Below are 26790 nucleotides of genomic sequence, written 5' to 3'. Positions count from 1 at the left end.
TGAAGAGTCTGACCTGCACACTGTTTTGGCTGTCAGGATGGCCGAGTGGTCTAAGGCGCCAGACTCAAGAGAGCTTGATCTTCAGTGAAGCTGAGCCTTCTGGTCTCTTCATGGAGGCGTGGGTTCAAATCCCACTTCTGACAGGTGTATTTTCTTCCCTTAAATCTTGCTCTGCTTGCAGAGCCAGCTCCTCACACCACTATCTTTGGAAGCTGCTGTGGCATGTGAGGAGAAATCCACCAACCCATCGGCTGGGCCCTCAATCAAAATTCTGTGTATTACTGGAAGGGGCGTCTCAGGCACACCTTCTGTTAGAGCTGCACTTTTAGACAGTAACTACCATGCTGGTTTTTACTTAAGCAGTTGATTCTATCGTTTGAAGTGAGGCTCTCCTGCCACCTTTTGGGCAAAGAAGACACTGCCCCTGCAACAACACAGGCAGACAAGCTCAAACTAGGTTTCTTGGTTAGGTGGGCGGAGCATATTGGCAATGGTGCCTCCTCGTGACTTGCAATTTACATGAAGAAGACAGAGAGGCAGCTGGGAGTAGGCAGTACCCATGAACCCCTGAACACTGTCTTGCGACTAGCACACAATTCTGAAATGAGGCGGGGGAAAGGAGGTGATTTCCCCATCAAGGGCCATTCCGGGAAATAAGCCACCCTGCGTCTCCCAGGTGAGTGTTTCAGGCCTATGAGCCACTAATATAAATCTCACCTGATCGAGCGCTGATCGAGCAAGTGTGCTTGAATCCAAGAGGCATGCTCCTCTGGCTCAAAAGCTAGCAGGCCCTTCAGTGCTTCTGGTTGGGAAGTCTAAGGTGCAAGGGTCCATGACTTGCAGCGGGTTACAACTACCAGAAAGGGTCTGCTTTTCACATCAGTGCCCTAGTTCAGCTCACTGGCACAGGGCATTTTGACTACCTCTTGCCTTGCTAGAGACAAACAAAAAGTCCTTGACAGAAAACATCAATTGCTATGGCACGCTTAGAGAGAGAGAGCCTCCAAATGGCCCTGCTTTTCGGAAAGACGCTTCAGAAGATGTTTCAAATGACTATGCAGCGGCAGTCTAGTTGGTATAGGGGTATGATTCTCGCTTCGGGTGTGAGAGGACCTCGGTTCAAATCCCAGACAAACCCCTACCTTTATAGGTTCAGTCTGTGTTTTAAACAGGAGTATTTCTGCTTTTCACTCTTGTAAGATGTCATGTTGCAATGCAATACATGCTTTATACTGGCGTCGAGACGGTTCAGCATCATGAAGGTATGCGAGATTTCTTTGCAACTGCTTTACTGTGCTGGAGCAGCAGTGCTCGTAGGAACATTAAATGCACAGTGCTTCTCCATGGTAATTTCGGGTCCAGTTCTGAAATCACCTCTTGGAATGAAAGTGATCCCAGTTCCTTTCTTCCAAGGGAAGAGATCGTGTTCCGGAAGGCTCAGCTTTGAGCGTGATGAACATTGGCCCTCATCCTTGCATCCCAGTCCAATGCATAGCCACATAAAGCAAGCAGGTGTGTCTGTTTCCATAGTGTGGTGGTTCCAGTACAATGCATAGCCACATGAAGCAAGCCGGCAAGTGTGTCTGTTTGTGTAGTGTAGTGGTTATCATGCGCACCTCACATGCGAAAGGTCCCTGGTTCGAGTCGCTGGGCTTTTTCACAGTATTTGCATTTCCTGCCTCACCTGACAGGCAAGCTGAGATAAAAGAGACTGTGTCTATCCCTCACCATCGTGAGGTACTACGCTCCTGGGGCATCTGTCACAGCTCACCAAGAGGAGTTGCGCCAGCTTACGGCAGTCAGTTGCTCACTGTTTGACCTTTGCAATGAAGCCTGAGCCTACAGCATTCAAGCCAGCCAAGGAAGGAAGGTACGAGAGCGAAAATAGCTTTCCTGCCCTCACCAAGAACACACACCTTGAGCAAATAAAGTGCCAGACTTACAAGGCCCTATCGCCACCGGAGCATCACTTTTAGTGACGCCCCGGTGGCACTATGCACTGCGCGGTATTTACAAGATGGCGTTCAGCCACTTTTTGTGGCTTAACACCACCTTGTAAATACGGCCCCTTAGCACGCAGCGCGTTCCCTGGAAGGGGCGTGCAATGGGTGTTGTTGGGAGTGTGCCACAGCAACACCATAGCATTTTGATGCTGCTCCAGATTTAGGAGTTGGCGTAAATCTGCGTCAGCACCAAAATCCAACGCCATCCCAGGAGTGTCGTTAGAGTGGCGCACTGAGGAGAAATGTTTTCATTTCTCCTTGTTTTTGCTCTTTCTATGTGTGATGCATTCTGCAGCACACATAGAAGTAAGAGCAAATCACTATTGAAGATTTTTTTTTTTGGGCAGGAAGGTGTCCCTTCCTGCACAAAAACAATTTCCCCCTCAATGCAGTCATCCTTGTACCATGGTGCAAGAACGGCTGCGTTGGCGCTCAGCAGCTAATTTAGAGCTGGCGCAGGGGGAAGCACAGGGGTGCGCTGTATTCTACTAAATACGGCGCTTCCCTGCATTTTGAAAATGACGGCGCGTGGGGCTTGCAAATTTGGCACAGCGTCGCGCTTAGTCATTTTCTTGTAAATCTGGGCCAAAATGTCTAAAGGATAGAGGCTTTTTATGTCATGTTCGATGAGACCATGCAAATGACTCTAGTCGTACTGCAGAAGAGAGCACCATGTGCAGTTTCTTGCTTTGGGATGTAGTCTCCCACTCTCTGTCACCAACCCTCCGAGCAGGGTTGGAGCCGTTGCATTTCTGTGCCCAGGCTCGTTGGTCTAGGGGTATGATTCTCGCTTAGGGTGCGAGAGGTCCCAGGTTCAAATCCCGGACAAGCCCATTTTAGCGGAAAACAATCAAATCCTGCTCAAAATACACAACCCCTCAACATTTCTCATTCCACTCGAAGCATTGTTGCGCAAAACATATTTTTTGCCTCAGGCGAAAAATGGATTACAATGCCTTGGCTTCCTTCCTGCTTGCTCTCAGTGCGCCCTGTGTGATGATTTCACAGGCTCTCCTTCCTGGCATTTAGGCATCAGATATTTGTCTGTCTCTGCCCGCAGCTGTGGGATTTTTCAGGACGTCTGAGTGTATGCATGCTGGCTGACACCGCTGCAATTTTCACACTTACCCCTCGCATTCCGAGCAACTGCTGATAAAGTATAGAGGAAATCGTGCAAACATATGAGGGGAACTGTGCTCCTTCAGTCAAACCAGCAAGCTTGTTTCTGTAGTGTAGTGGTTGTCACGTTTGCCTCACACGCTAAAGGTCCCCGGTTCGAGACCGGGCAGAAACACTTGGCAGCAGCAGCTTTTGTGTTTGCTCCCTAAAACCTCAGTCTCTCTCAATGCACACTTAGACAGAAATGACCTTTAAAAACTTGTGACCTGTGTAAAACGTGCTTTACTATTGCAGGACGCTAAAAAGTTATCTGCATCCCTCGGTGGTCGTGCATGTGCATTGTTTCTTGTTCTGTTTTTTTTTTTTTTTCTTGGCCATGTTATATTGTGGGGCCTTTAAAGCTGTGACTTTGATAGGAACATTGCAAGCGGCAAAATCAACAAGTGCAGACTGAAGAGTCCGACCTGCACACTGTTTTGGCTGTCAGGATGGCCGAGTGGTCTAAGGCACCAGACTCAAGAGAGCTTGATCTTCAGTGAAGCTGAGCCTTCTGGTCTCCTCATGGAGGCGTGGGTTCAAATCCCACTTCTAACAGGTGTATTTTCTTCCCTTAAATCTTGCTCTGCTTGCAGAGCCAGCTCCTCACACCACTATCTTTGGAAGCTGCTGTGGCATGTGAGGAGAAATCCACCAACCCATCGGCTGGGCCCTCAATCAAAATTCTGTGTATTACTGGAAGGGGCGTCTCAGGCACACCTTCTGTTAGAGCTGCACTTTATGACAGTAACTACCATGCTGGTTTCTACTTAAGCAGTTGATTCTATCGTTTGAAGTGAGGCTCTCCTGCCACCTTTTGGGCAAAGAAGACACTGCCCCTGCAACAATACAGGCAGACAAGCTCAAACTAGGTTTCTTGGTTAGGTGGGCGGAGCATATTGGCAATGGTGCCTCCTCGTGACTTGCAATTTACATGAAGAAGACAGAGAGGCAGCTGGGAGTAGGCAGTACCCATGAACCCCTGAACACTGTCTTGCGACTAGCACACAATTCTGAAATGAGGCGGGGGAAAGGAGGTGATTTCCCCATCAAGGGCCATTCCGGGAAATCAGCCACCCTGCGTCTTCCAGGTGAGTGTTTCAGGCCTATGAGCCACTAACATAAATCTCGCCTGATCGAGCGCTGATCGAGCAAGTGTGCTTGAATCCAAGAGGCATGCTCCTCTGGCTCAAGAGCTAGCAGGCCCTTCAGTGCTTCTGGTTGGGAAGTCTAAGGTGCAAGGGTCCATGACTTGCAGCGGGTTACAACTACCAGAAAGGGTCTGCTTTTCACATCAGTGCCCTAGTTCAGCTCACTGGCACAGGGCATTTTGACTACCTCTTGCCTTGCTAGAGACAAACAAAAAATCCTTGACAGAAAACATCAATTGCTATGGCACGCTTAGAGAGAGAGAGCCTCCAAATGGCCCTGCTTTTCGGAAAGACGCTTCAGAAGATGTTTCAAATGACTATGCAGCGGCAGCCTAGTTGGTATAGGGGTATGATTCTCGCTTCGGGTGTGAGAGGACCTCGGTTCAAATCCCAGACAAACCCCTACCTTTATAGGTTCAGTCTGTCTTTTAAACAGGAGTATTTATGCTTTTCACTCTTGTAAGATGTCATGTTGCAATGCAATACATGCTTTATACTGGCGTCGAGACGGTTCAGCATCATGAAGGTATGCGAGATTTCTTTGCAACTGCTTTTCTGTGCTGGAGCAGCAGTGCTCGTAGGAACATTAAATGCACAGTGCTTCTCCATGGTAATTTCGGGTCCAGTTCTGAAATCACCTCTTGGAATGAAAGTGATCCCAGTTCCTTTCTTCCAAGGGAAGAGATCGTGTTCCGGAAGGCTCAGCTTTGAGCGTCATGAACATTGGCCCTCATCCTTGCATCCCAGTCCAATGCATAGCCACATAAAGCAAGCAGGTGTGTCTGTTTCCATAGTGTGGTGGTTCCAGTACAATGCATAGCCACATGAGGCAAGCCGGCAAGTGTGTCTGTTTGTCTAGTGTAGTGGTTATCATGCGCACCTCACATGCGAAAGGTCCCTGGTTCGAGTCGCTGGGCTTTTTCACAGTATTTGCGTTTCCTGCCTCACCTGACAGGCAAGCTGAGATAAAAGAGACTGTGTCTATCCCTCACCATCGTGAGGTACTACGCTCCTGGGGCATCTGTCACAGCTCACCAAGAGGAGTTGCGCCAGCTTACGGCAGTCAGTTGCTCACTGTTTGACCTTTGCAATGAAGCCTGAGCCTACAGCATTCAAACCAGCCAAGGAAGGAAGCTACGAGAGCGAAAATAGCTTTCCTGCCCTCACCAAGAACACACACCTTGAGCAAATAAAGTGCCAGACTTACAAGGCCCTATCGCCACCGGAGCATCACTTTTAGTGACGCCCCGGTGGCACTATGCACTGCGTGGTATTTACAAGATGGCGTTCAGCCACTTTTTGTGGCTTAACACCACCTTGTAAATACGGCCCCTTAGCACGCAGCGCGTTCCCTGGAAGGGGCGTGCAATGGGTGTTGTTGGGAGTGTGCCACAGCAACACCATAGCATTTTGATGCTGCTCCAGATTTAGGAGTTGGCGTAAATCTGCGTCAGCGCCAAAATCCAACGCCATCCCAGGGGTGTCGTTAGAGTGGCACACTGAGGAGAAATGTTTTCATTTCTCCTTGTTTTTGCTCTTTCTATGTGTGATGCATTCTGCAGCACACATAGAAGTAAGAGCAAATCACCATTGAAGATTTTTTTTTTGGGCAGGAAGGTGTCCCTTCCTGCACAAAAACAATTTCCCCCTCAACGCAGTCATCCTTGTACCATGGTGCAAGAACGGCTGCGTTGGCGCTCAGCAGCTAATTTAGAGCTGGCGCAGGGGGAAGCACAGGGGTGCGCTGTATTCTACTAAATACGGCGCTTCCCTGCATTTTGAAAATGACGGCGCGTGGGGCTTGCAAATTTGGCACAGCGTCGCGCTTACTCATTTTCTTGTAAATCTGGGCCAAAATGTCTAAAGGATAGAGGCTTTTTATGTCATGTTCGATGAAGACCATGCAAATGACTCTAGTCGTACTGCAGAAGAGAGCACCATGTGCAGTTTCTTGCTTTGGGATGTAGTCTCCCACTCTCTGTCACCAACCCTCCGAGCAGGGTTGGAGCCGTTGCATTTCTGTGCCCAGGCTCGTTGGTCTAGGGGTATGATTCTCGCTTAGGGTGGGAGAGGTCCCAGGTTCAAATCCCGGACGAGCCCATTTTAGCGGAAAACAATCAAATCCTGCTCAAAATACACAACCCCTCAACATTTCTCATTCCACTCGAAGCATTGTTGCGCAAAACATATTTTTTGCCTCAGGCGAAAAATGGATTACAATGCCTTGGCTTCCTTCCTGCTTGCTCTCAGTGCGCCCTGTGTGATGATTTCACAGGCTCTCCTTCCTGGCATTTAGGCATCAGATATTTGTCTGTCTCTGCCCGCAGCTGTGGGATTTTTCAGGACGTCTGAGTGTATGCATGCTGGCTGACACCGCTGCAATTTTCACACTTACCCCTCGCATTCCGAGCAACTGCTGATAAAGTATAGAGGAAATCGTGCAAACATATGAGGGGAACTGTGCTCCTTCAGTCAAACCAGCAAGCTTGTTTCTGTAGTGTAGTGGTTATCACGTTTGCCTCACACGCGAAAGATCCCCGGTTCGAGACCGGGCAGAAACACTTGGCAGGAGCAGCTTTTGTGTTTGCTCCCTAAAACCTCAGTCTCTCTCAATGCACACTTAGACAGAAATGACCTTTAAAAACTTGTGACCTGTGTAAAACGTGCTTTACTATTGCAGGACGCTAAAAAGTTATCTGCATCCCTCGGTGGTCGTGCATGTGCATTGTTTCTTGTTCTGTTTTTTTTTTTTTTTCTTGGCCATGTTATATTGTGGGGCCTTTAAAGCTGTGACTTTGATAGGAACATTGCAAGCGGCAAAATCAACAAGTGCAGACTGAAGAGTCCGACCTGCACACTGTTTTGCCTGTCAGGATGGCCGAGTGGTCTAAGGCGCCAGACTCAAGAGAGCTTGATCTTCAGTGAAGCTGAGCCTTCTGGTCTCTTCATGGAGGCGTGGGTTCAAATCCCACTTCTGACAGGTGTATTTTCTTCCCTTAAATCTTGCTCTGCTTGCAGAGCCAGCTCCTCACACCACTATCTTTGGAAGCTGCTGTGGCATGTGAGGAGAAATCCACCAACCCATCGGCTGGGCCCTCAATCAAAATTCTATGTATTACTGGAAGGGGCGTCTCAGGCACACCTTCTGTTAGAGCTGCACTTTATGACAGTAACTACCATGCTGGTTTCTACTTAAGCAGTTGATTCTATCGTTTGAAGTGAGGCTCTCCTGCCACCTTTTGGGCAAAGAAGACACTGCCCCTGCAACAACACAGGCAGACAAGCTCAAACTAGGTTTCTTGGTTAGGTGGGCGGAGCATATTGGCAATGGTGCCTCCTCGTGACTTGCAATTTACATGAAGAAGACAGAGAGGCAGCTGGGAGTAGGCAGTACCCATGAACCCCTGAACACTGTCTTGCGACTAGCACACAATTCTGAAATGAGGCGGGGGAAAGGAGGTGATTTCCCCATCAAGGGCCATTCCGGGAAATCAGCCACCCTGCGTCTCCCAGGTGAGTGTTTCAGGCCTATGAGCCACTAATATAAATCTCGCCTGATCGAGCGCTGATCGAGCAAGTGTGCTTGAATCCAAGAGGCATGCTCCTCTGGCTCAAGAGCTAGCAGGCCCTTCAGTGCTTCTGGTTGGGAAGTCTAAGGTGCAAGGGTCCATGACTTGCAGCGGGTTACAACTACCAGAAAGGGTCTGCTTTTCACATCAGTGCCCTAGTTCAGCTCACTGGCACAGGGCATTTTGACTACCTCTTGCCTTGCTAGAGACAAACAAAAAATCCTTGACAGAAAACATCAATTGCTATGGCACGCTTAGAGAGAGAGAGCCTCCAAATGGCCCTGCTTTTCGGAAAGACGCTTCAGAAGATGTTTCAAATGACTATGCAGCGGCAGTCTAGTTGGTATAGGGGTATGATTCTCGCTTCGGGTGTGAGAGGACCTCGGTTCAAATCCCAGACAAACCCCTACCTTTATAGGTTCAGTCTGTGTTTTAAACAGGAGTATTTATGCTTTTCACTCTTGTAAGATGTCATGTTGCAATGCAATACATGCTTTATACTGGCGTCGAGACGGTTCAGCATCATGAAGGTATGCGAGATTTCTTTGCAACTGCTTTTCTGTGCTGGAGCAGCAGTTCTCGTAGGAAAATTAAATGCACAGTGCTTCTCCATGGTAATTTCGGGTCCAGTTCTGAAATCACCTCTTGGAATGAAAGTGATCCCAGTTCCTTTCTTCCAAGGGAAGAGATCGTGTTCCGGAAGGCTCAGCTTTGAGCGTCATGAACATTGGCCCTCAGCCTTGCATCCCAGTCCAATGCATAGCCACATAAAGCAAGCAGGTGTGTCTGTTTCCATAGTGTGGTGGTTCCAGTACAATGCATAGCCACAAGAAGCAAGCCGGCAAGTGTGTCTGTTTGTGTAGTGTAGTGGTTATCATGCGCACCTCACATGCGAAAGGTCCCTGGTTCGAGTCGCTGGGCTTTTTCACAGTATTTGCATTTCCTGCCTCACCTGACAGGCAAGCTGAGATAAAAGAGACTGTGTCTATCCCTCACCATCGTGAGGTACTATGCTCCTGGGGCATCTGTCACAGCTCACCAAGAGGAGTTGCGCCAGCTTACGGCAGTCAGTTGCTCACTGTTTGACCTTTGCAATGAAGCCTGAGCCTACAGCATTCAAACCAGCCAAGGAAGGAAGGTACGAGAGCGAAAATAGCTTTCCTGCCCTCACCAAGAACACACACCTTGAGCAAATAAAGTGCCAGACTTACAAGGCCCTATCGCCACCGGAGCATCACTTTTAGTGACGCCCCGGTGGCACTATGCACTGCGCGGTATTTACAAGATGGCGTTCAGCCACTTTTTGTGGCTTAACACCACCTTGTAAATACGGCCCCTTAGCACGCAGCGCGTTCCCTGGAAGGGGCGTGCAATGGGTGTTGTTGGGAGTGTGCCACAGCAACACCATAGCATTTTGATGCTGCTCCAGATTTAGGAGTTGGCGTAAATCTGCGTCAGCGCCAAAATCCAACGCCATCCCAGGGGTGTCGTTAGAGTGGCACACTGAGGAGAAATGTTTTCATTTCTCCTTGTTTTTGCTCTTTCTATGTGTGATGCATTCTGCAGCACACATAGAAGTAAGAGCAAATCACCATTGAAGATTTTTTTTTTGGGCAGGAAGGTGTCCCTTCCTGCACAAAAACAATTTCCCCCTCAACGCAGTCATCCTTGTACCATGGTGCAAGAACGGCTGCGTTGGCGCTCAGCAGCTAATTTAGAGCTGGCGCAGGGGGAAGCACAGGGGTGCGCTGTATTCTACTAAATACGGCGCTTCCCTGCATTTTGAAAATGACGGCGCGTGGGGCTTGCAAATTTGGCACAGCGTCGCGCTTACTCATTTTCTTGTAAATCTGGGCCAAAATGTCTAAAGGATAGAGGCTTTTTATGTCATGTTCGATGAAGACCATGCAAATGACTCTAGTCGTACTGCAGAAGAGAGCACCATGTGCAGTTTCTTGCTTTGGGATGTAGTCTCCCACTCTCTGTCACCAACCCTCCGAGCAGGGTTGGAGCCGTTGCATTTCTATGCCCAGGCTCGTTGGTCTAGGGGTATGATTCTCGCTTAGGGTGCGAGAGGTCCCAGGTTCAAATCCCGGACGAGCCCATTTTAGCGGAAAACAATCAAATCCTGCTCAAAATACACAACCCCTCAACATTTCTCATTCCACTCGAAGCATTGTTGCGCAAAACATATTTTTTGCCTCAGGCGAAAAATGGATTACAATGCCTTGGCTTCCTTCCTGCTTGCTCTCAGTGCGCCCTGTGTGATGATTTCACAGGCTCTCCTTCCTGGCATTTAGGCATCAGATATTTGTCTGTCTCTGCCCGCAGCTGTGGGATTTTTCAGGACGTCTGAGTGTATGCATGCTGGCTGACACCGCTGCAATTTTCACACTTACCCCTCGCATTCCGAGCAACTGCTGATAAAGTATAGAGGAAATCGTGCAAACATATGAGGGGAACTGTGCTCCTTCAGTCAAACCAGCAAGCTTGTTTCTGTAGTGTAGTGGTTATCACGTTCGCCTCACACGCGAAAGGTCCCCGGTTCGAGACCGGGCAGAAACACTTGGCAGGAGCAGCTTTTGTGTTTGCTCCCTAAAACCTCAGTCTCTCTCAATGCACACTTAGACAGAAATGACCTTTAAAAACTTGTGACCTGTGTAAAACGTGCTTTACTATTGCAGGACGCTAAAAAGTTATCTGCATCCCTCGGTGGTCGTGCATGTGCATTGTTTCTTGTTCTGTTTTTTTTTTTTTTTCTTGGCCATGTTATATTGTGGGGCCTTTAAAGCTGTGACTTTGATAGGAACATTGCAAGCGGCAAAATCAACAAGTGCAGACTGAAGAGTCCGACCTGCACACTGTTTTGGCTGTCAGGATGGCCGAGTGGTCTAAGGGGCCAGACTCAAGAGAGCTTGATCTTCAGTGAAGCTGATCCTTCTGGTCTCTTCATGGAGGCGTGGGTTCAAATCCCACTTCTGACAGGTGTATTTTCTTCCCTTAAATCTTGCTCTGCTTGCAGAGCCAGCTCCTCACACCACTATCTTTGGAAGCTGCTGTGGCATGTGAGGAGAAATCCACCAACCCATCGGCTGGGCCCTCAATCAAAATTCTGTGTATTACTGGAAGGGGCGTCTCAGGCACACCTTCTGTTAGAGCTGCACTTTATGACAGTAACTACCATGCTGGTTTCTACTTAAGCAGTTGATTCTATCGTTTGAAGTGAGGCTCTCCTGCCACCTTTTGGGCAAAGAAGACACTGCCCCTGCAACAACACAGGCAGACAAGCTCAAACTAGGTTTCTTGGTTAGGTGGGCGGAGCATATTGGCAATGGTGCCTCCTCGTGACTTGCAATTTACATGAAGAAGACAGAGAGGCAGCTGGGAGTAGGCAGTACCCATGAACCCCTGAACACTGTCTTGCGACTAGCACACAATTCTGAAATGAGGCGGGGGAAAGGAGGTGATTTCCCCATCAAGGGCCATTCCGGGAAATCAGCCACCCTGCGTCTCCCAGGTGAGTGTTTCAGGCCTATGAGCCACTAATATAAATCTCGCCTGATCGAGCGCTGATCGAGCAAGTGTGCTTGAATCCAAGAGGCATGCTCCTCTGGCTCAAGAGCTAGCAGGCCCTTCAGTGCTTCTGGTTGGGAAGTCTAAGGTGCAAGGGTCCTTGACTTGCAGCGGGTTACAACTACCAGAAAGGGTCTGCTTTTCACATCAGTGCCCTAGTTCAGCTCACTGGCACAGGGCATTTTGACTACCTCTTGCCTTGCTAGAGACAAACAAAAAATCCTTGACAGAAAACATCAATTGCTATGGCACGCTTAGAGAGAGAGAGCCTCCAAATGGCCCTGCTTTTCGGAAAGACGCTTCAGAAGATGTTTCAAATGACTATGCAGCGGCAGTCTAGTTGGTATAGGGGTATGATTCTCGCTTCGGGTGTGAGAGGACCTCGGTTCAAATCCCAGACAAGCCCCTACCTTTATAGGTTCAGTCTGTGTTTTAAACAGGAGTATTTATGCTTTTCACTCTTGTAAGATGTCATGTTGCAATGCAATACATGCTTTATACTGCCGTCGAGACGGTTCAGCATCATGAAGGTATGCGAGATTTCTTTGCAACTGCTTTTCTGTGCTGGAGCAGCAGTGCTCGTAGGAACATTAAATGCACAGTGCTTCTCCATGGTAATTTCGGGTCCAGTTCTGAAATCACCTCTTGGAATGAAAGTGATCCCAGTTCCTTTCTTCCAAGGGAAGAGATCGTGTTCCGGAAGGCTCAGCTTTGAGCGTCATGAACATTGGCCCTCATCCTTGCATCCCAGTCCAATGCATTGCCACATAAAGCAAGCAGGTGTGTCTGTTTCCATAGTGTGGTGGTTCCAGTACAATGCATAGCCACATGAAGCAAGCCGGAAAGTGTGTCTGTTTGTGTAGTGTAGTGGTTATCATGCGCACCTCACATGCGAAAGGTCCCTGGTTCGAGTCGCTGGGCTTTTTCACAGTATTTGCATTTCCTGCCTCACCTGACAGGCAAGCTGAGATAAAAGAGACTGTGTCTATCCCTCACCATCGTGAGGTACTACGCTCCTGGGGCATCTGTCACAGCTCACCAAGAGGAGTTGCGCCAGCTTACGGCAGTCAGTTGCTCACTGTTTGACCTTTGCAATGAAGCCTGAGCCTACAGCATTCAAACCAGCCAAGGAAGGAAGGTACGAGAGCGAAAATAGCTTTCCTGCCCTCACCAAGAACACACACCTTGAGCAAATAAAGTGCCAGACTTACAAGGCCCTATCGCCACCGGAGCATCACTTTTAGTGACGCCCCGGTGGCACTATGCACTGCGCGGTATTTACAAGATGGCGTTCAGCCACTTTTTGTGGCTTAACACCACCTTGTAAATACGGCCCCTTAGCACGCAGCGCGTTCCCTGGAAGGGGCGTGCAATGGGTGTTGTTGGGAGTGTGCCACAGCAACACCATAGCATTTTGATGCTGCTCCAGATTTAGGAGTTGGCGTAAATCTGCGTCAGCGCCAAAATCCAACGCCATCCCAGGGGTGTTGTTAGAGTGGCACACTGAGGAGAAATGTTTTCATTTCTCCTTGTTTTTGCTCTTTCTATGTGTGATGCATTCTGCAGCACACATAGAAGTAAGAGCAAATCACCATTGAAGATTTTTTTTTTGGGCAGGAAGGTGTCCCTTCCTGCACAAAAACAATTTCCCCCTCAACGCAGTCATCCTTGTACCATGGTGCAAGAACGGCTGCGTTGGCGCTCAGCAGCTAATTTAGAGCTGGCGCAGGGGGAAGCACAGGGGTGCGCTGTATTCTACTAAATACGGCGCTTCCCTGAATTTTGAAAATGACGGCGCGTGGGGCTTGCAAATTTGGCACAGCGTCGCGCTTAGTCATTTTCTTGTAAATCTGGGCCTAAATGTCTAAAGGATAGAGGCTTTTTATGTCATGTTCGATGAAGACCATGCAAATGACTCTAGTCGTACTGCAGAAGAGAGCACCATGTGCAGTTTCTTGCTTTGGGATGTAGTCTCCCACTCTCTGTCACCAACCCTCCGAGCAGGGTCGGAGCCGTTGCATTTCTGTGCCCAGACTCGTTGGTCTAGGGGTATGATTCTCGCTTAGGGTGCGAGAGGTCCCGGGTTCAAATCCCGGACGAGCCCATTTTAGCGGAAAACAATCAAATCCTGCTCAAAATACAAAACCCCTCAACATTTCTCATTCCACTCGAAGCATTGTTGCGCAAAACATATTTTTTGCCTCAGGCGAAAAATGGATTACAATGCCTTGGCTTCCTTCCTGCTTGCTCTCAGTGCGCCCTGTGTGATGATTTCACAGGCTCTCCTTCCTGGCATTTAGGCATCAGATATTTGTCTGTCTCTGCCCGCAGCTGTGGGATTTTTCAGGACGTCTGAGTGTATGCATGCTGGCTGACACCGCTGCAATTTTCACACTTACCCCTCGCATTCCGAGCAACTGCTGATAAAGTATAGAGGAAATCGTGCAAACATATGAGGGGAACTGTGCTCCTTCAGTCAAACCAGCAAGCTTGTTTCTGTAGTGTAGTGGTTTTCACGTTCGCCTCACACGCGAAAGGTCCCCGGTTCGATACCGGGCAGAAACACTTGGCAGCAGCAGCTTTTGTGTTTGCTCCCTAAAACCTCAGTCTCTCTCAATGCACACTTAGACAGAAATGACCTTTAAAAACTTGTGACCTGTGTAAAACGTGCTTTACTATTGCAGGACGCTAAAAAGTTATCTGCATCCCTCGGTGGTCGTGCATGTGCATTGTTTCTTGTTCTGTTTTTTTTTTTTTTCTTGGCCATGTTATATTGTGGGGCCTTTAAAGCTGTGACTTTGATAGGAACATTGCAAGCGGCAAAATCAACAAGTGCAGACTGAAGAGTCCGACCTGCACACTGTTTTGGCTGTCAGGATGGCCGAGTGGTCTAAGGTGCCACACTCAAGAGAGCTTGATCTTCAGTGAAGCTGAGCCTTCTGGTCTCTTCATGGAGGCGTGGGTTCAAATCCCACTTCTGACAGGTGTATTTTCTTCCCTTAAATCTTGCTCTGCTTGCAGAGCCAGCTCCTCACACCACTATCTTTGGAAGCTGCTGTGGCTTGTGAGGAGAAATCCACCAACCCATCGGCTGGGCCCTCAATCAAAATTCTGTGTATTACTGGAAGGGGCGTCTCAGACACACCTTCTGTTAGAGCTGCACTTTATGACAGTAACTACCATGCTGGTTTCTACTTAAGCAGTTGATTCTATCGTTTGAAGTGAGGCTCTCCTGCCACCTTTTGGGCAAAGAAGACACTGCCCCTGCAACAACACAGGCAGACAAGCTCAAACTAGGTTTCTTGGTTAGGTGGGCGGAGCATATTGGCAATGGTGCCTCCTCGTGACTTGCAATTTACATGAAGAAGACAGAGAGGCAGCTGGGAGTAGGCAGTACCCATGAACCCCTGAACACTGTCTTGCGACTAGCACACAATTCTGAAATGAGGCGGGGGAAAGGAGGTGATTTCCCCATCAAGGGCCATTCCGGGAAATCAGCCACCCTGCGTCTCCCAGGTGAGTGTTTCAGGCCAAGAGCCACTAATATAAATCTCGCCTGATCGAGCGCTGATCGAGCAAGTGTGCTTGAATCCAAGAGGCATGCTCCTCTGGCTCAAGAGCTAGCAGGCCCTTCAGTGCTTCTGGTTGGGAAGTCTAAGGTGCAAGGGTCCATGACTTGCAGCGGGTTACAACTACCAGAAAGGGTCTGCTTTTCACATCAGTGCCCTAGTTCAGCTCACTGGCACAGGGCATTTTGACTACCTCTTGCCTTGCTAGAGACAAACAAAAAATCCTTGACAGAAAACATCAATTGCTATGGCACGCTTAGAGAGAGAGAGCCTCCAAATGGCCCTGCTTTTCGGAAAGACGCTTCAGAAGATGTTTCAAATGACTATGCAGCGGCAGTCTAGTTGGTATAGGGGTATGATTCTCGCTTCGGGTGTGAGAGGACCTCGGTTTAAATCCCAGACAAACCCCTACCTTTATAGGTTCAGTCTGTGTTTTAAACAGGAGTATTTATGCTTTTCACTCTTGTAAGATGTCATGTTGCAATGCAATACATGCTTTATACTGGCGTCGAGACGGTTCAGCATCATGAAGGTATGCGAGATTTCTTTGCAACTGCTTTTCTGTGCTGGAGCAGCAGTGCTCGTAGGAACATTAAATGCACAGTGCTTCTCCATGGTAATTTCGGGTCCAGTTCTGAAATCACCTCTTGGAATGAAAGTGATCCCAGTTCCTTTCTTCCAAGGGAAGAGATCGTGTTCCGGAAGGCTCAGCTTTGAGCGTCATGAACATTGGCCCTCATCCTTGCATCCCAGTCCAATGCATAGCCACATAAAGCAAGCAGGTGTGTCTGTTTCCATAGTGTGGTGGTTCCAGTACAATGCATAGCCACATGAAGCAAGCCGGCAAGTGTGTCTGTTTGTGTAGTGTAGTGGTTATCATGCGCACCTCACATGCGAAAGGTCACTGGTTCGAGTCGCTGGGCTTTTTCACAGTATTTGCATTTCCTGCCTCACCTGACAGGCAAGCTGAGATAAAAAAGACTGTGTCTATCCCTCACCATCGTGAGGTACTACGCTCCTGGGGCATCTGTCACAGCTCACCAAGAGGAGTTGCGCCAGCTTACGGCAGTCAGTTGCTCACTGTTTGACCTTTGCAATGAAGCCTGAGCCTACAGCATTCAAACCAGCCAAGGAAGGAAGGTACGAGAGCGAAAATAGCTTTCCTGCCCTCACCAAGAACACACACCTTGAGCAAATAAAGTGCCAGACTTACAAGGCCCTATCGCCACCGGAGCATCACTTTTAGTGACGCCCCGGTGGCACTATGCACTGCGCGGTATTTACAAGATGGCGTTCAGCCACTTTTTGTGGCTTAACACCACCTTGTAAATACGGCCCCTTAGCACGCAGCGCGTTCCCTGGAAGGGGCGTGCAATGGGTGTTGTTGGGAGTGTGCCACAGCAACACCATAGCATTTTGATGCTGCTCCAGATTTAGGAGTTGGCGTAAATCTGCGTCAGCGCCAAAATCCAACGCCATCCCAGGGGTGTCGTTAGAGTGGCACACTGAGGAGAAATGTTTTCATTTCTCCTTGTTTTTGCTCTTTCTATGTGTGATGCATTCTGCAGCACACATAGAAGTAAGAGCAAATCACCATTGAAGATTTTTTTTTTGGGCAGGAAGGTGTCCCTTCCTGCACAAAAACAATTTCCCCCTCAACGCAGTCATCCTTGTACCATGGTGCAAGAACGGCTGCGTTGGCGCTCAGCAGCTAATTTAGAGCTGGCGCAGGGGGAAGCACAGGGGTGCGCTGTATTCTACTAAATACGGCGCTTCCCTGCATTTTGAAAATGACGGCGCGTGGGGCTTGCAAATTTGGCACAGCGTCGCGCTTACTCATTTTCTTGTAAATCTGGGCCAAAATGTCTAAAGGATAGAGGCTTTTTATGTCATGTTCGATGAAGACCATGCAAATGACTCTAGTCGTACTGCAGAAGAGAGCACCATGTGCAGTTTCTTGCTTTGGGATGTAGTCTCCCACTCTCTGTCACCAACCCTCCGAGCAGGGTTGGAGCCGTTGCATTTCTGTGCCCAGGCTTGTTGGTCTAGGGGTATGATTCTCGCTTAGGGTGCGAGAGGTCCCAGGTTCAAATCCCAGACGAGCCCATTTTAGCGGAAAACAATCAAATCCTGCTCAAAATACACAACCCCTCAACATTTCTCATTCCACTCGAAGCATTGTTGCGCAAAACATATTTTTTGCCTCAGGCGAAAAATGGATTACAATGCCTTGGCTTCCTTCCTGCTTGCTCTCAGTGCGCCCTGTGTGATGATTTCACAGGCTCTCCTTCCTGGCATTTAGGCATCAGATATTTGTCTGTCTCTGCCCGCAGCTGTGGGATTTTTCAGGACGTCTGAGTGTATGCATGCTGGCTGACACCGCTGCAATTTTCACACTTACCCCTCGCATTCCGAGCAACTGCTGATAAAGTATAGAGGAAATCGTGCAAACATATGAGGGGAACTGTGCTCCTTCAGTCAAACCAGCAAGCTTGTTTCTGTAGTGTAGTGGTTATCACGTTCGCCTCACACGCAAAAGGTCCCCGGTTCGAGACCGGGCAGAAACACTTGGCAGGAGCAGCTTTTGTGTTTGCTCCCTAAAACCTCAGTCTCTCTCAATGCACACTTAGACAGAAATGACCTTTAAAAACTTGTGACCTGTGTAAAACGTGCTTTACTATTGCAGGACGCTAAAAAGTTATCTGCATCCCTCGGTGGTCGTGCATGTGCATTGTTTCTTGTTCTGTTTTTTTTTTTTTTTCTTGGCCATGTTATATTGTGGGGCCTTTAAAGCTGTGACTTTGATAGGAACATTGCAAGCGGCAAAATCAACAAGTGCAGACTGAAGAGTCCGACCTGCACACTGTTTTGGCTGTCAGGATGGCCGAGTGGTCTAAGGCGCCAGACTCAAGAGAGCTTCATCTTCAGTGAAGCTGAGCCTTCTGGTCTCTTCATGGAGGCGTGGGTTCAAATCCCACTTCTGACAGGTGTATTTTCTTCCCTTAAATCTTGCTCTGCTTGCAGAGCCAGCTCCTCACACCACTATCTTTGGAAGCTGCTGTGGCATGTGAGGAGAAATCCACCAACCCATCGGCTGGGCCCTCAATCAAAATTCTGTGTATTACTGGAAGGGGCGTCTCAGGCACACCTTCTGTTAGAGCTGCACTTTATGACAGTAACTACCATGCTGGTTTCTACTTAAGCAGTTGATTCTATCGTTTGAAGTGAGGCTCTCCTGCCACCTTTTGGGCAAAGAAGACACTGCCCCTGCAACAACACAGGCAGACAAGCTCAAACTAGGTTTCTTGGTTAGGTGGGCGGAGCATATTGGCAATGGTGCCTCCTCGTGACTTGCAATTTACATGAAGAAGACAGAGAGGCAGCTGGGAGTAGGCAGTACCCATGAACCCCTGAACACTGTCTTGCGACTAGCACACAATTCTGAAATGAGGCGGGGGAAAGGAGGTGATTTCCCCATCAAGGGCCATTCCGGGAAATCAGCCACCCTGCGTCTCCCAGGTGAGTGTTTCAGGCCTATGAGCCACTAATATAAATCTCGCCTGATCGAGCGCTGATCGAGCAAGTGTGCTTGAATCCAAGAGGCATGCTCCTCTGGCTCAAGAGCTAGCAGGCCCTTCAGTGCTTCTGGTTGGGAAGTCTAAGGTGCAAGGGTCCATGACTTGCAGCGGGTTACAACTACCAGAAAGGGTCTGCTTTTCACATCAGTGCCCTAGTTCAGCTCACTGGCACAGGGCATTTTGACTACCTCTTGCCTTGCTAGAGACAAACAAAAAATCCTTGACAGAAAACATCAATTGCTATGGCACGCTTAGAGAGAGAGAGCCTCCAAATGGCCCTGCTTTTCGGAAAGACGCTTCAGAAGATGTTTCAAATGACTATGCAGCGGCAGTCTAGTTGGTATAGGGGTATGATTCTCGCTTCGGGTGTGAGAGGACCTCGGTTCAAATCCCAGACAAGCCCCTACCTTTATAGGTTCAGTCTGTGTTTTAAACAGGAGTATTTATGCTTTTCACTCTTGTAAGATGTCATGTTGCAATGCAATACATGCTTTATACTGCCGTCGAGACGGTTCAGCATCATGAAGGTATGCGAGATTTCTTTGCAACTGCTTTTCTGTGCTGGAGCAGCAGTGCTCGTAGGAACATTAAATGCACAGTGCTTCTCCATGGTAATTTCGGGTCCAGTTCTGAAATCACCTCTTGGAATGAAAGTGATCCCAGTTCCTTTCTTCCAAGGGAAGAGATCGTGTTCCGGAAGGCTCAGCTTTGAGCGTCATGAACATTGGCCCTCATCCTTGCATCCCAGTCCAATGCATAGCCACATAAAGCAAGCAGGTGTGTCTGTTTCCATAGTGTGGTGGTTCCAGTACAATGCATAGCCACATGAAGCAAGCCGGCAAGTGTGTCTGTTTGTGTAGTGTAGTGGTTATCATGCGCACCTCACATGCGAAAGGTCCCTGGTTCGAGTCGCTGGGCTTTTTCACAGTATTTGCATTTCCTGCCTCACCTGACAGGCAAGCTGAGATAAAAGAGACTGTGTCTATCCCTCACCATCGTGAGGTACTACGCTCCTGGGGCATCTGTCACAGCTCACCAAGAGGAGTTGCGCCAGCTTACGGCAGTCAGTTGCTCACTGTTTGACCTTTGCAATGAAGCCTGAGCCTACAGCATTCAAACCAGCCAAGGAAGGAAGGTACGAGAGCGAAAATAGCTTTCCTGCCCTCACCAAGAACACACACCTTGAGCAAATAAAGTGCCAGACTTACAAGGCCCTATCGCCACCGGAGCATCACTTTTAGTGACGCCCCGGTGGCACTATGCACTGCGCGGTATTTACAAGATGGCGTTCAGCCACTTTTTGTGGCTTAACACCACCTTGTAAATACGGCCCCTTAGCACGCAGCGCGTTCCCTGGAAGGGGCGTGCAATGGGTGTTGTTGGGAGTGTGCCACAGCAACACCATAGCATTTTGATGCTGCTCCAGATTTAGGAGTTGGCGTAAATCTGCGTCAGCGCCAAAATCCAACGCCATCCCAGGGGTGTTGTTAGAGTGGCACACTGAGGAGAAATGTTTTCATTTCTCCTTGTTTTTGCTCTTTCTATGTGTGATGCATTCTGCAGCACACATAGAAGTAAGAGCAAATCACCATTGAAGATTTTTTTTTTGGGCAGGAAGGTGTCCCTTCCTGCACAAAAACAATTTCCCCCTCAACGCAGTCATCCTTGTACCATGGTGCAAGAACGGCTGCGTTGGCGCTCAGCAGCTAATTTAGAGCTGGCGCAGGGGGAAGCACAGGGGTGCGCTGTATTCTACTAAATGCGGCGCTTCCCTGCATTTTGAAAATGACGGCGCGTGGGGCTTGCAAATTTGGCACAGCGTCGCGCTTAGTCATTTTCTTGTAAATCTGGGCCAAAATGTCTAAAGGATAGAGGCTTTTTATGTCATGTTCGATGAAGACCATGCAAATGACTCTAGTCGTACTGCAGAAGAGAGCACCATGTGCAGTTTCTTGCTTTGGGATGTAGTCTCCCACTCTCTGTCACCAACCCTCCGAGCAGGGTCGGAGCCGTTGCATTTCTGTGCCCAGACTCGTTGGTCTAGGGGTATGATTGTCGCTTAGGGTGCGAGAGGTCCCGGGTTCAAATCCCGGACGAGCCCATTTTAGCGGAAAACAATCAAATCCTGCTCAAAATACAAAACCCCTCAACATTTCTCATTCCACTCGAAGCATTGTTGCGCAAAACATATTTTTTGCCTCAGGCGAAAAATGGATTACAATGCCTTGGCTTCCTTCCTGCTTGCTCTCAGTGCGCCCTGTGTGATGATTTCACAGGCTCTCCTTCCTGGCATTTAGGCATCAGATATTTGTCTGTCTCTGCCCGCAGCTGTGGGATTTTTCAGGACGTCTGAGTGTATGCATGCTGGCTGACACCGCTGCAATTTTCACACTTACTCCTCGCATTCCGAGCAACTGCTGATAAAGTATAGAGGAAATTGTGCATACATATGAGGGGAACTGTGCTCCTTCAGTCAAACCAGCAAGCTTGTTTCTGTAGTGTAGTGGTTTTCACGTTCGCCTCACACGCGAAAGGTCCCCGGTTCGATACCGGGCAGAAACACTTGGCAGCAGCAGCTTTTGTGTTTGCTCCCTAAAACCTCAGTCTCTCTCAATGCACACTTAGACAGAAATGACCTTTAAAAACTTGTGACCTGTGTAAAACGTGCTTTACTATTGCAGGACGCTAAAAAGTTATCTGCATCCCTCGGTGGTCGTGCATGTGCATTGTTTCTTGTTCTGTTTTTTTTTTTTTTCTTGGCCATGTTATATTGTGGGGCCTTTAAAGCTGTGACTTTGATAGGAACATTGCAAGCGGCAAAATCAACAAGTGCAGACTGAAGAGTCCGACCTGCACACTGTTTTGGCTGTCAGGATGACCGAGTGGTCTAAGGTGCCAGACTCAAGAGAGCTTGATCTTCAGTGAAGCTGAGCCTTCTGGTCTCTTCATGGAGGCGTGGGTTCAAATCCCACTTCTGACAGGTGTATTTTCTTCCCTTAAATCTTGCTCTGCTTGCAGAGCCAGCTCCTCACACCACTATCTTTGGAAGCTGCTGTGGCATGTGAGGAGAAATCCACCAACCCATCGGCTGGGCCCTCAATCAAAATTCTGTGTATTACTGGAAGGGGCGTCTCAGACACACCTTCTGTTAGAGCTGCACTTTATGACAGTAACTACCATGCTGGTTTCTACTTAAGCAGTTGATTCTATCGTTTGAAGTGAGGCTCTCCTGCCACCTTTTGGGCAAAGAAGACACTGCCCCTGCAACAACACAGGCAGACAAGCTCAAACTAGGTTTCTTGGTTAGGTGGGCGGAGCATATTGGCAATGGTGCCTCCTCGTGACTTGCAATTTACATGAAGAAGACAGAGAGGCAGCTGGGAGTAGGCAGTACCCATGAACCCCTGAACACTCTCTTGCGACTAGCACACAATTCTGAAATGAGGCGGGGGAAAGGAGGTGATTTCCCCATCAAGGGCCATTCCGGGAAATCAGCCACCCTGCGTCTCCCAGGTGAGTGTTTCAGGCCTATGAGCCACTAATATAAATTTCGCCTGATCGAGCGCTGATCGAGCAAGTGTGCTTGAATCCAAGAGGCATGCTCCTCTGGCTCAAGAGCTAGCAGGCCCTTCAGTGCTTCTGGTTGGGAAGTCTAAGGTGCAAGGGTCCATGACTTGCAGCGGGTTACAACTACCAGAAAGGGTCTGCTTTTCACATCAGTACCCTAGTTCAGCTCACTGGCACAGGGCATTTTGACTACCTCTTGCCTTGCTAGAGACAAACAAAAAATCCTTGACAGAAAACATCAATTGCTATGGCACGCTTAGAGAGAGAGAGCCTCCAAATGGTCCTGCTTTTCGGAAAGACGCTTCAGAAGATGTTTCAAATGACTGTGCAGCGGCAGTCTAGTTGGTATAGGGGTATGATTCTCGCTTCGGGTGTGAGAGGACCTCGGTTCAAATCCCAGACAAACCCCTACCTTTATAGGTTCAGTCTGTGTTTTAAACAGGAGTATTTATGCTTTTCACTCTTGTAAGATGTCATGTTGCAATGCAATACATGCTTTATACTGGCGTCGAGACGGTTCAGCATCATGAAGGTATGCGAGATTTCTTTGCAACTGCTTTTCTGTGCTGGAGCAGCAGTGCTCGTAGGAACATTAAATGCACAGTGCTTCTCCATGGTAATTTCGGGTCCAGTTCTGAAATCACCTCTTGGAATGAAAGTGATCCCAGTTCCTTTCTTCCAAGGGAAGAGATCGTGTTCCGGAAGGCTCAGCTTTGAGCGTCATGAACATTGGCACCCATCCTTGCATCCCAGTCCAATGCATAGCCACATAAAGCAAGCAGGTGTGTCTGTTTCCATAGTGTGGTGGTTCCAGTACAATGCATAGCCACATGAAGCAAGCCGGCAAGTGTGTCTGTTTGTCTAGTGTAGTGGTTATCATGCGCACCTCACATGCGAAAGGTCCCTGGTTCGAGTCGCTGGGCTTTTTCACAGTATTTGCATTTCCTGCCTCACCTGACAGGCAAGCTGAGATAAAAGAGACTGTGTCTATCCCTCACCATCGTGAGGTACTACGCTCCTGGGGCATCTGTCACAGCTCACCAAGAGGAGTTGCGCCAGCTTACGGCAGTCAGTTGCTCACTGTTTGACCTTTGCAATGAAGCCTGAGCCTACAGCATTCAAACCAGCCAAGGAAGGAAGGTACGAGAGCGAAAATAGCTTTCCTGCCCTCACCAAGAACACACACCTTGAGCAAATAAAGTGCCAGACTTACAAGGCCCTATCGCCACCGGAGCATCACTTTTAGTGACGCCCCAGTGGCACTATGCACTGCGCGGTATTTACAAGATGGCGTTCAGCCACTTTTTGTGGCTTAACACCACCTTGTAAATACGGCCCCTTAGCACGCAGCGCGTTCCCTGGAAGGGGCGTGCAATGGGTGTTGTTGGGAGTGTGCCACAGCAACACCATAGCTTTTAGATGCTGCTCCAGATTTAGGAGTTGGCGTAAATCTGCGTCAGCGCCAAAATCCAAGGCCATCCCAGGGGTGTCGTTAGAGTGGCACACTGAGGAGAAATGTTTTCATTTCTCCTTGTTTTTGCTCTTTCTATGTGTGATGCATTCTGCAGCACACATAGAAGTAAGAGCAAATCCCCATTGAAGATTTTTTTTTTGGGCAGGAAGGTGTCCCTTCCTGCACAAAAACAATTTCCCCCTCAACGCAGTCATCCTTGTACCATGGTGCAAGAACGGCTGCGTTGGCGCTCAGCAGCTAATTTAGAGCTGGCGCAGGGGGAAGCACAGGGGTGCGCTGTATTCTACTAAATACGGCGCTTCCCTGCATTTTGAAAATGACGGCGCGTGGGGCTTGCAAATTTGGCACAGCGTCGCGCTTAGTCATTTTCTTGTAAATCTGGGCCAAAATGTCTAAAGGATAGAGGCTTTTTATGTCATGTTCGATGAAGACCATGCAAATGACTCTAGTCGTACTGCAGAAGAGAGCACCATGTGCAGTTTCTTGCTTTGGGATGTAGTCTCCCACTCTCTGTCACCAACCCTCCGAGCAGGGTCGGAGCCGTTGCGTTTCTGTGCCCAGGCTCGTTGGTCTAGGGGTATGATTCTCGCTTAGGGTGCGAGAGGTCCCGGGTTCAAATCCCGGACGAGCCCATTTTAGCGGAAACCAATCAAATCCTGCTCAAAATACACAACGCCTCAACATTTCTCATTCCACTCGAAGCATTGTTGCGCAAAACATATTTTTTGCCTCAGGCGAAAAATGGATTACAATGCCTTGGCTTCCTTCCTGCTTGCTCTCAGTGCGCCCTGTGTGATGATTTCACAGGCTTTCCTTCCTGGCAATTAGGCATCAGATATTTGTCTGTCTCTGCCCGCAGCTGTGGGATTTTTCAGGACGTCTGAGTGTATGCATGCTGGCTGACACCGCTGCAATTTTCACACTTACCCCTCGCATTCCGAGCAACTGCTGATAAAGTATAGAGGAAATCGTGCAAACATATGAGGGGAACTGTGCTCCTTCAGTCAAACCAGCAAGCTTGTTTCTGTAGTGTAGTGGTTATCACGTTCGCCTCACACGCGAAAGGTCCCTGGTTCGAGACAGGGCAGAAACACTTGGCAGCAGCAGCTTTAGTGTTTGCTCCCTAAAACCTCAGTCTCTCTCAATGCACACTTAGACAGAAATGACCTTTAAAAACTTGTGACCTGTGTAAAACGTGCTTTACTATTGCAGGACGCTAAAAAGTTATCTGCATCCCTCGGTGGTCGTGCATGTGCATTGTTTCTTGTTCTGTTTTTTTTTTTTTTTCTTGGCCATGTTATATTGTGGGGCCTTTAAAGCTGTGACTTTGATAGGAACATTGCAAGCGGCAAAATCAACAAGTGCAGACTGAAGAGTCCGACCTGCACACTGTTTTGGCTGTCAGGATGGCCGAGTGGTCTAAGGCGCCAGACTCAAGAGAGCTTGATTATCAGTGAAGCTGAGCCTTCTGGTCTCTTCATGGAGGCGTGGGTTCAAATCCCACTTCTGACAGGTGTATTTTCTTCCCTTAAATCTTGCTCTGCTTGCAGAGCCAGCTCCTCACACCACTATCTTTGGAAGCTGCTGTGGCATGTGAGGAGAAATCCACCAACCCATCGGCTGGGCCCTCAATCAAAATTCTGTGTATTACTGGAAGGGGCGTCTCAGGGACACCTTCTGTTAGAGCTGCACTTTTAGACAGTAACTACCATGCTGGTTTCTACTTAAGCAGTTGATTCTACTGTTTGAAGTGAGGCTCTCCTGCCACCTTTTGGGCAAAGAAGACACTGCCCCTGCAACAACACAGGCAGACAAGCTCAAACTAGGTTTCTTGGTTAGGTGGGCGGAGCATATTGGCAATGGTGCCTCCTCGTGACTTGCAATTTACATGAAGAAGACAGAGAGGCAGCTGGGAGTAGGCAGTACCCATGAACCCCTGAACACTGTCTTGCGACTAGCACACAATTCTGAAATGAGGCGGGGGAAAGGAGGTGATTTCCCCATCAAGGGCCATTCCGGGAAATCAGCCACCCTGCGTCTCCCAGGTGAGTGTTTCAGGCCTATGAGCCACTAATATAAATCTCGCCTTATCGAGCGCTGATCGAGCAAGTGTGCTTGAATCCAAGAGGCATGCTCCTCTGGCTCAAGAGCTAGCAGGCCCTTCAGTGCTTCTGGTTGGGAAGTCTAAGGTGCAAGGGTCCATGACTTGCAGCGGGTTACAACTGCCAGAAAGGGTCTGCTTTTCACATCAGTGCCCTAGTTCAGCTCACTGGCACAGGGCATTTTGACTACATCTTGCCTTGCTAGAGACAAACAAAAAATCCTTGACAGAAAACATCAATTGCTATGGCACGCTTAGAGAGAGAGAGCCTCCAAATGGCCCTGCTTTTCGGAAAGACGCTTCAGAAGATGTTTCAAATGACTCTGCAGCGGCAGTCTAGTTGGTATAGGGGTATGATTCTCGCTTCGGGTGTGAGAGGACCTCGGTTCAAATCCCAGACAAACCCCTACCTTTAAAGGTTCAGTCTGTGTTTTAAACAGGAGTATTTCTGCTTTTCACTCTTGTAAGATGTCATGTTGCAATGCAATACATGCTTTATACTGGCGTTGAGACGGTTCAGCATCATGAAGGTATGCGAGATTTCTTTGCAACTGCTTTTCTGTGCTGGAGCAGCAGTGCTCGTAGGAACATTAAATGCACAGTGCTTCTCCATGGTAATTTCGGGTCCAGTTCTGAAATCACCTCTTGGAATGAAAGTGATCCCAGTTCCTTTCTTCCAAGGGAAGAGATCGTGTTCCGGAAGGCTCAGCTTTGAGCGTCATGAACATTGGCCCTCATCCTTGCATCCCAGTCCAACGCATAGCCACATAAAGCAAGCAGGTGTGTCTGTTTCCATAGTGTGGTGGTTCCAGTACAATGCATAGCCACATGAAGCAAGCCGCAAGTGTGTCTGTTTGTGTAGTGTAGTGGTTATCATGCGCACCTCACATGCGAAAGGTCCCTGGTTCGAGTCGCTGGGCTTTTTCACAGTATTTGCATTTCCTGCCTCACCTGACAGGCAAGCTGAGATAAAAGAGACTGTGTCTATCCCTCACCATCGTGAGGTACTACGCTCCTGGGGCATCTGTCACAGCTCACCAAGAGGAGTTG

At 48.7% G+C, this 26790-nt stretch overlaps 12 non-coding genes across 12 annotated transcripts; all 12 read left to right on the top strand.

The window, feature by feature from the left end:
- Positions 1-31: 31 nt before the first annotated feature.
- Positions 32-143, top strand: TRNAL-CAA (transfer RNA leucine (anticodon CAA)). Its single transcript has 2 exons — positions 32-69; positions 98-143. It is a non-coding gene; the product is annotated as a tRNA-Leu (tRNA).
- Positions 144-6797: 6654 nt separating this feature from the next.
- Positions 6798-6870, top strand: TRNAV-CAC (transfer RNA valine (anticodon CAC)). Its single transcript has one exon. It is a non-coding gene; the product is annotated as a tRNA-Val (tRNA).
- Positions 6871-7177: 307 nt separating this feature from the next.
- On the top strand, positions 7178-7289 carry TRNAL-CAA (transfer RNA leucine (anticodon CAA)). Its single transcript has 2 exons — positions 7178-7215; positions 7244-7289. It is a non-coding gene; the product is annotated as a tRNA-Leu (tRNA).
- A 3081-nt stretch (positions 7290-10370) lies between these two features.
- On the top strand, positions 10371-10443 carry TRNAV-CAC (transfer RNA valine (anticodon CAC)). Its single transcript has one exon. It is a non-coding gene; the product is annotated as a tRNA-Val (tRNA).
- Positions 10444-13483: 3040 nt separating this feature from the next.
- TRNAP-AGG (transfer RNA proline (anticodon AGG)) lies at positions 13484-13556 on the top strand. Its single transcript has one exon. It is a non-coding gene; the product is annotated as a tRNA-Pro (tRNA).
- A 387-nt stretch (positions 13557-13943) lies between these two features.
- On the top strand, positions 13944-14016 carry TRNAV-CAC (transfer RNA valine (anticodon CAC)). The gene has a single exon. It is a non-coding gene; the product is annotated as a tRNA-Val (tRNA).
- Positions 14017-17514: 3498 nt separating this feature from the next.
- On the top strand, positions 17515-17587 carry TRNAV-CAC (transfer RNA valine (anticodon CAC)). The gene has a single exon. It is a non-coding gene; the product is annotated as a tRNA-Val (tRNA).
- Positions 17588-17894: 307 nt separating this feature from the next.
- Positions 17895-18006, top strand: TRNAL-CAA (transfer RNA leucine (anticodon CAA)). The gene is made up of 2 exons: positions 17895-17932; positions 17961-18006. It is a non-coding gene; the product is annotated as a tRNA-Leu (tRNA).
- Positions 18007-21087: 3081 nt separating this feature from the next.
- TRNAV-CAC (transfer RNA valine (anticodon CAC)) lies at positions 21088-21160 on the top strand. Its single transcript has one exon. It is a non-coding gene; the product is annotated as a tRNA-Val (tRNA).
- A 3039-nt stretch (positions 21161-24199) lies between these two features.
- On the top strand, positions 24200-24271 carry TRNAP-AGG (transfer RNA proline (anticodon AGG)). The gene has a single exon. It is a non-coding gene; the product is annotated as a tRNA-Pro (tRNA).
- Positions 24272-24659: 388 nt separating this feature from the next.
- On the top strand, positions 24660-24732 carry TRNAV-CAC (transfer RNA valine (anticodon CAC)). The gene has a single exon. It is a non-coding gene; the product is annotated as a tRNA-Val (tRNA).
- Positions 24733-25039: 307 nt separating this feature from the next.
- TRNAL-CAA (transfer RNA leucine (anticodon CAA)) lies at positions 25040-25151 on the top strand. Its single transcript has 2 exons — positions 25040-25077; positions 25106-25151. It is a non-coding gene; the product is annotated as a tRNA-Leu (tRNA).
- The last annotated feature ends 1639 nt before the right edge of the window (positions 25152-26790 follow it).

The sequence above is a fragment of the Pleurodeles waltl genome, unplaced genomic scaffold, assembly GCF_031143425.1.
Source record: "Pleurodeles waltl isolate 20211129_DDA unplaced genomic scaffold, aPleWal1.hap1.20221129 scaffold_72, whole genome shotgun sequence".
In the NCBI taxonomy this organism is placed as follows: Eukaryota; Metazoa; Chordata; class Amphibia; order Caudata; family Salamandridae; genus Pleurodeles; species Pleurodeles waltl.
Note: the sequence above shows the minus strand (reverse complement) of the source record. Positions and strands in the feature narration are given on the sequence as shown.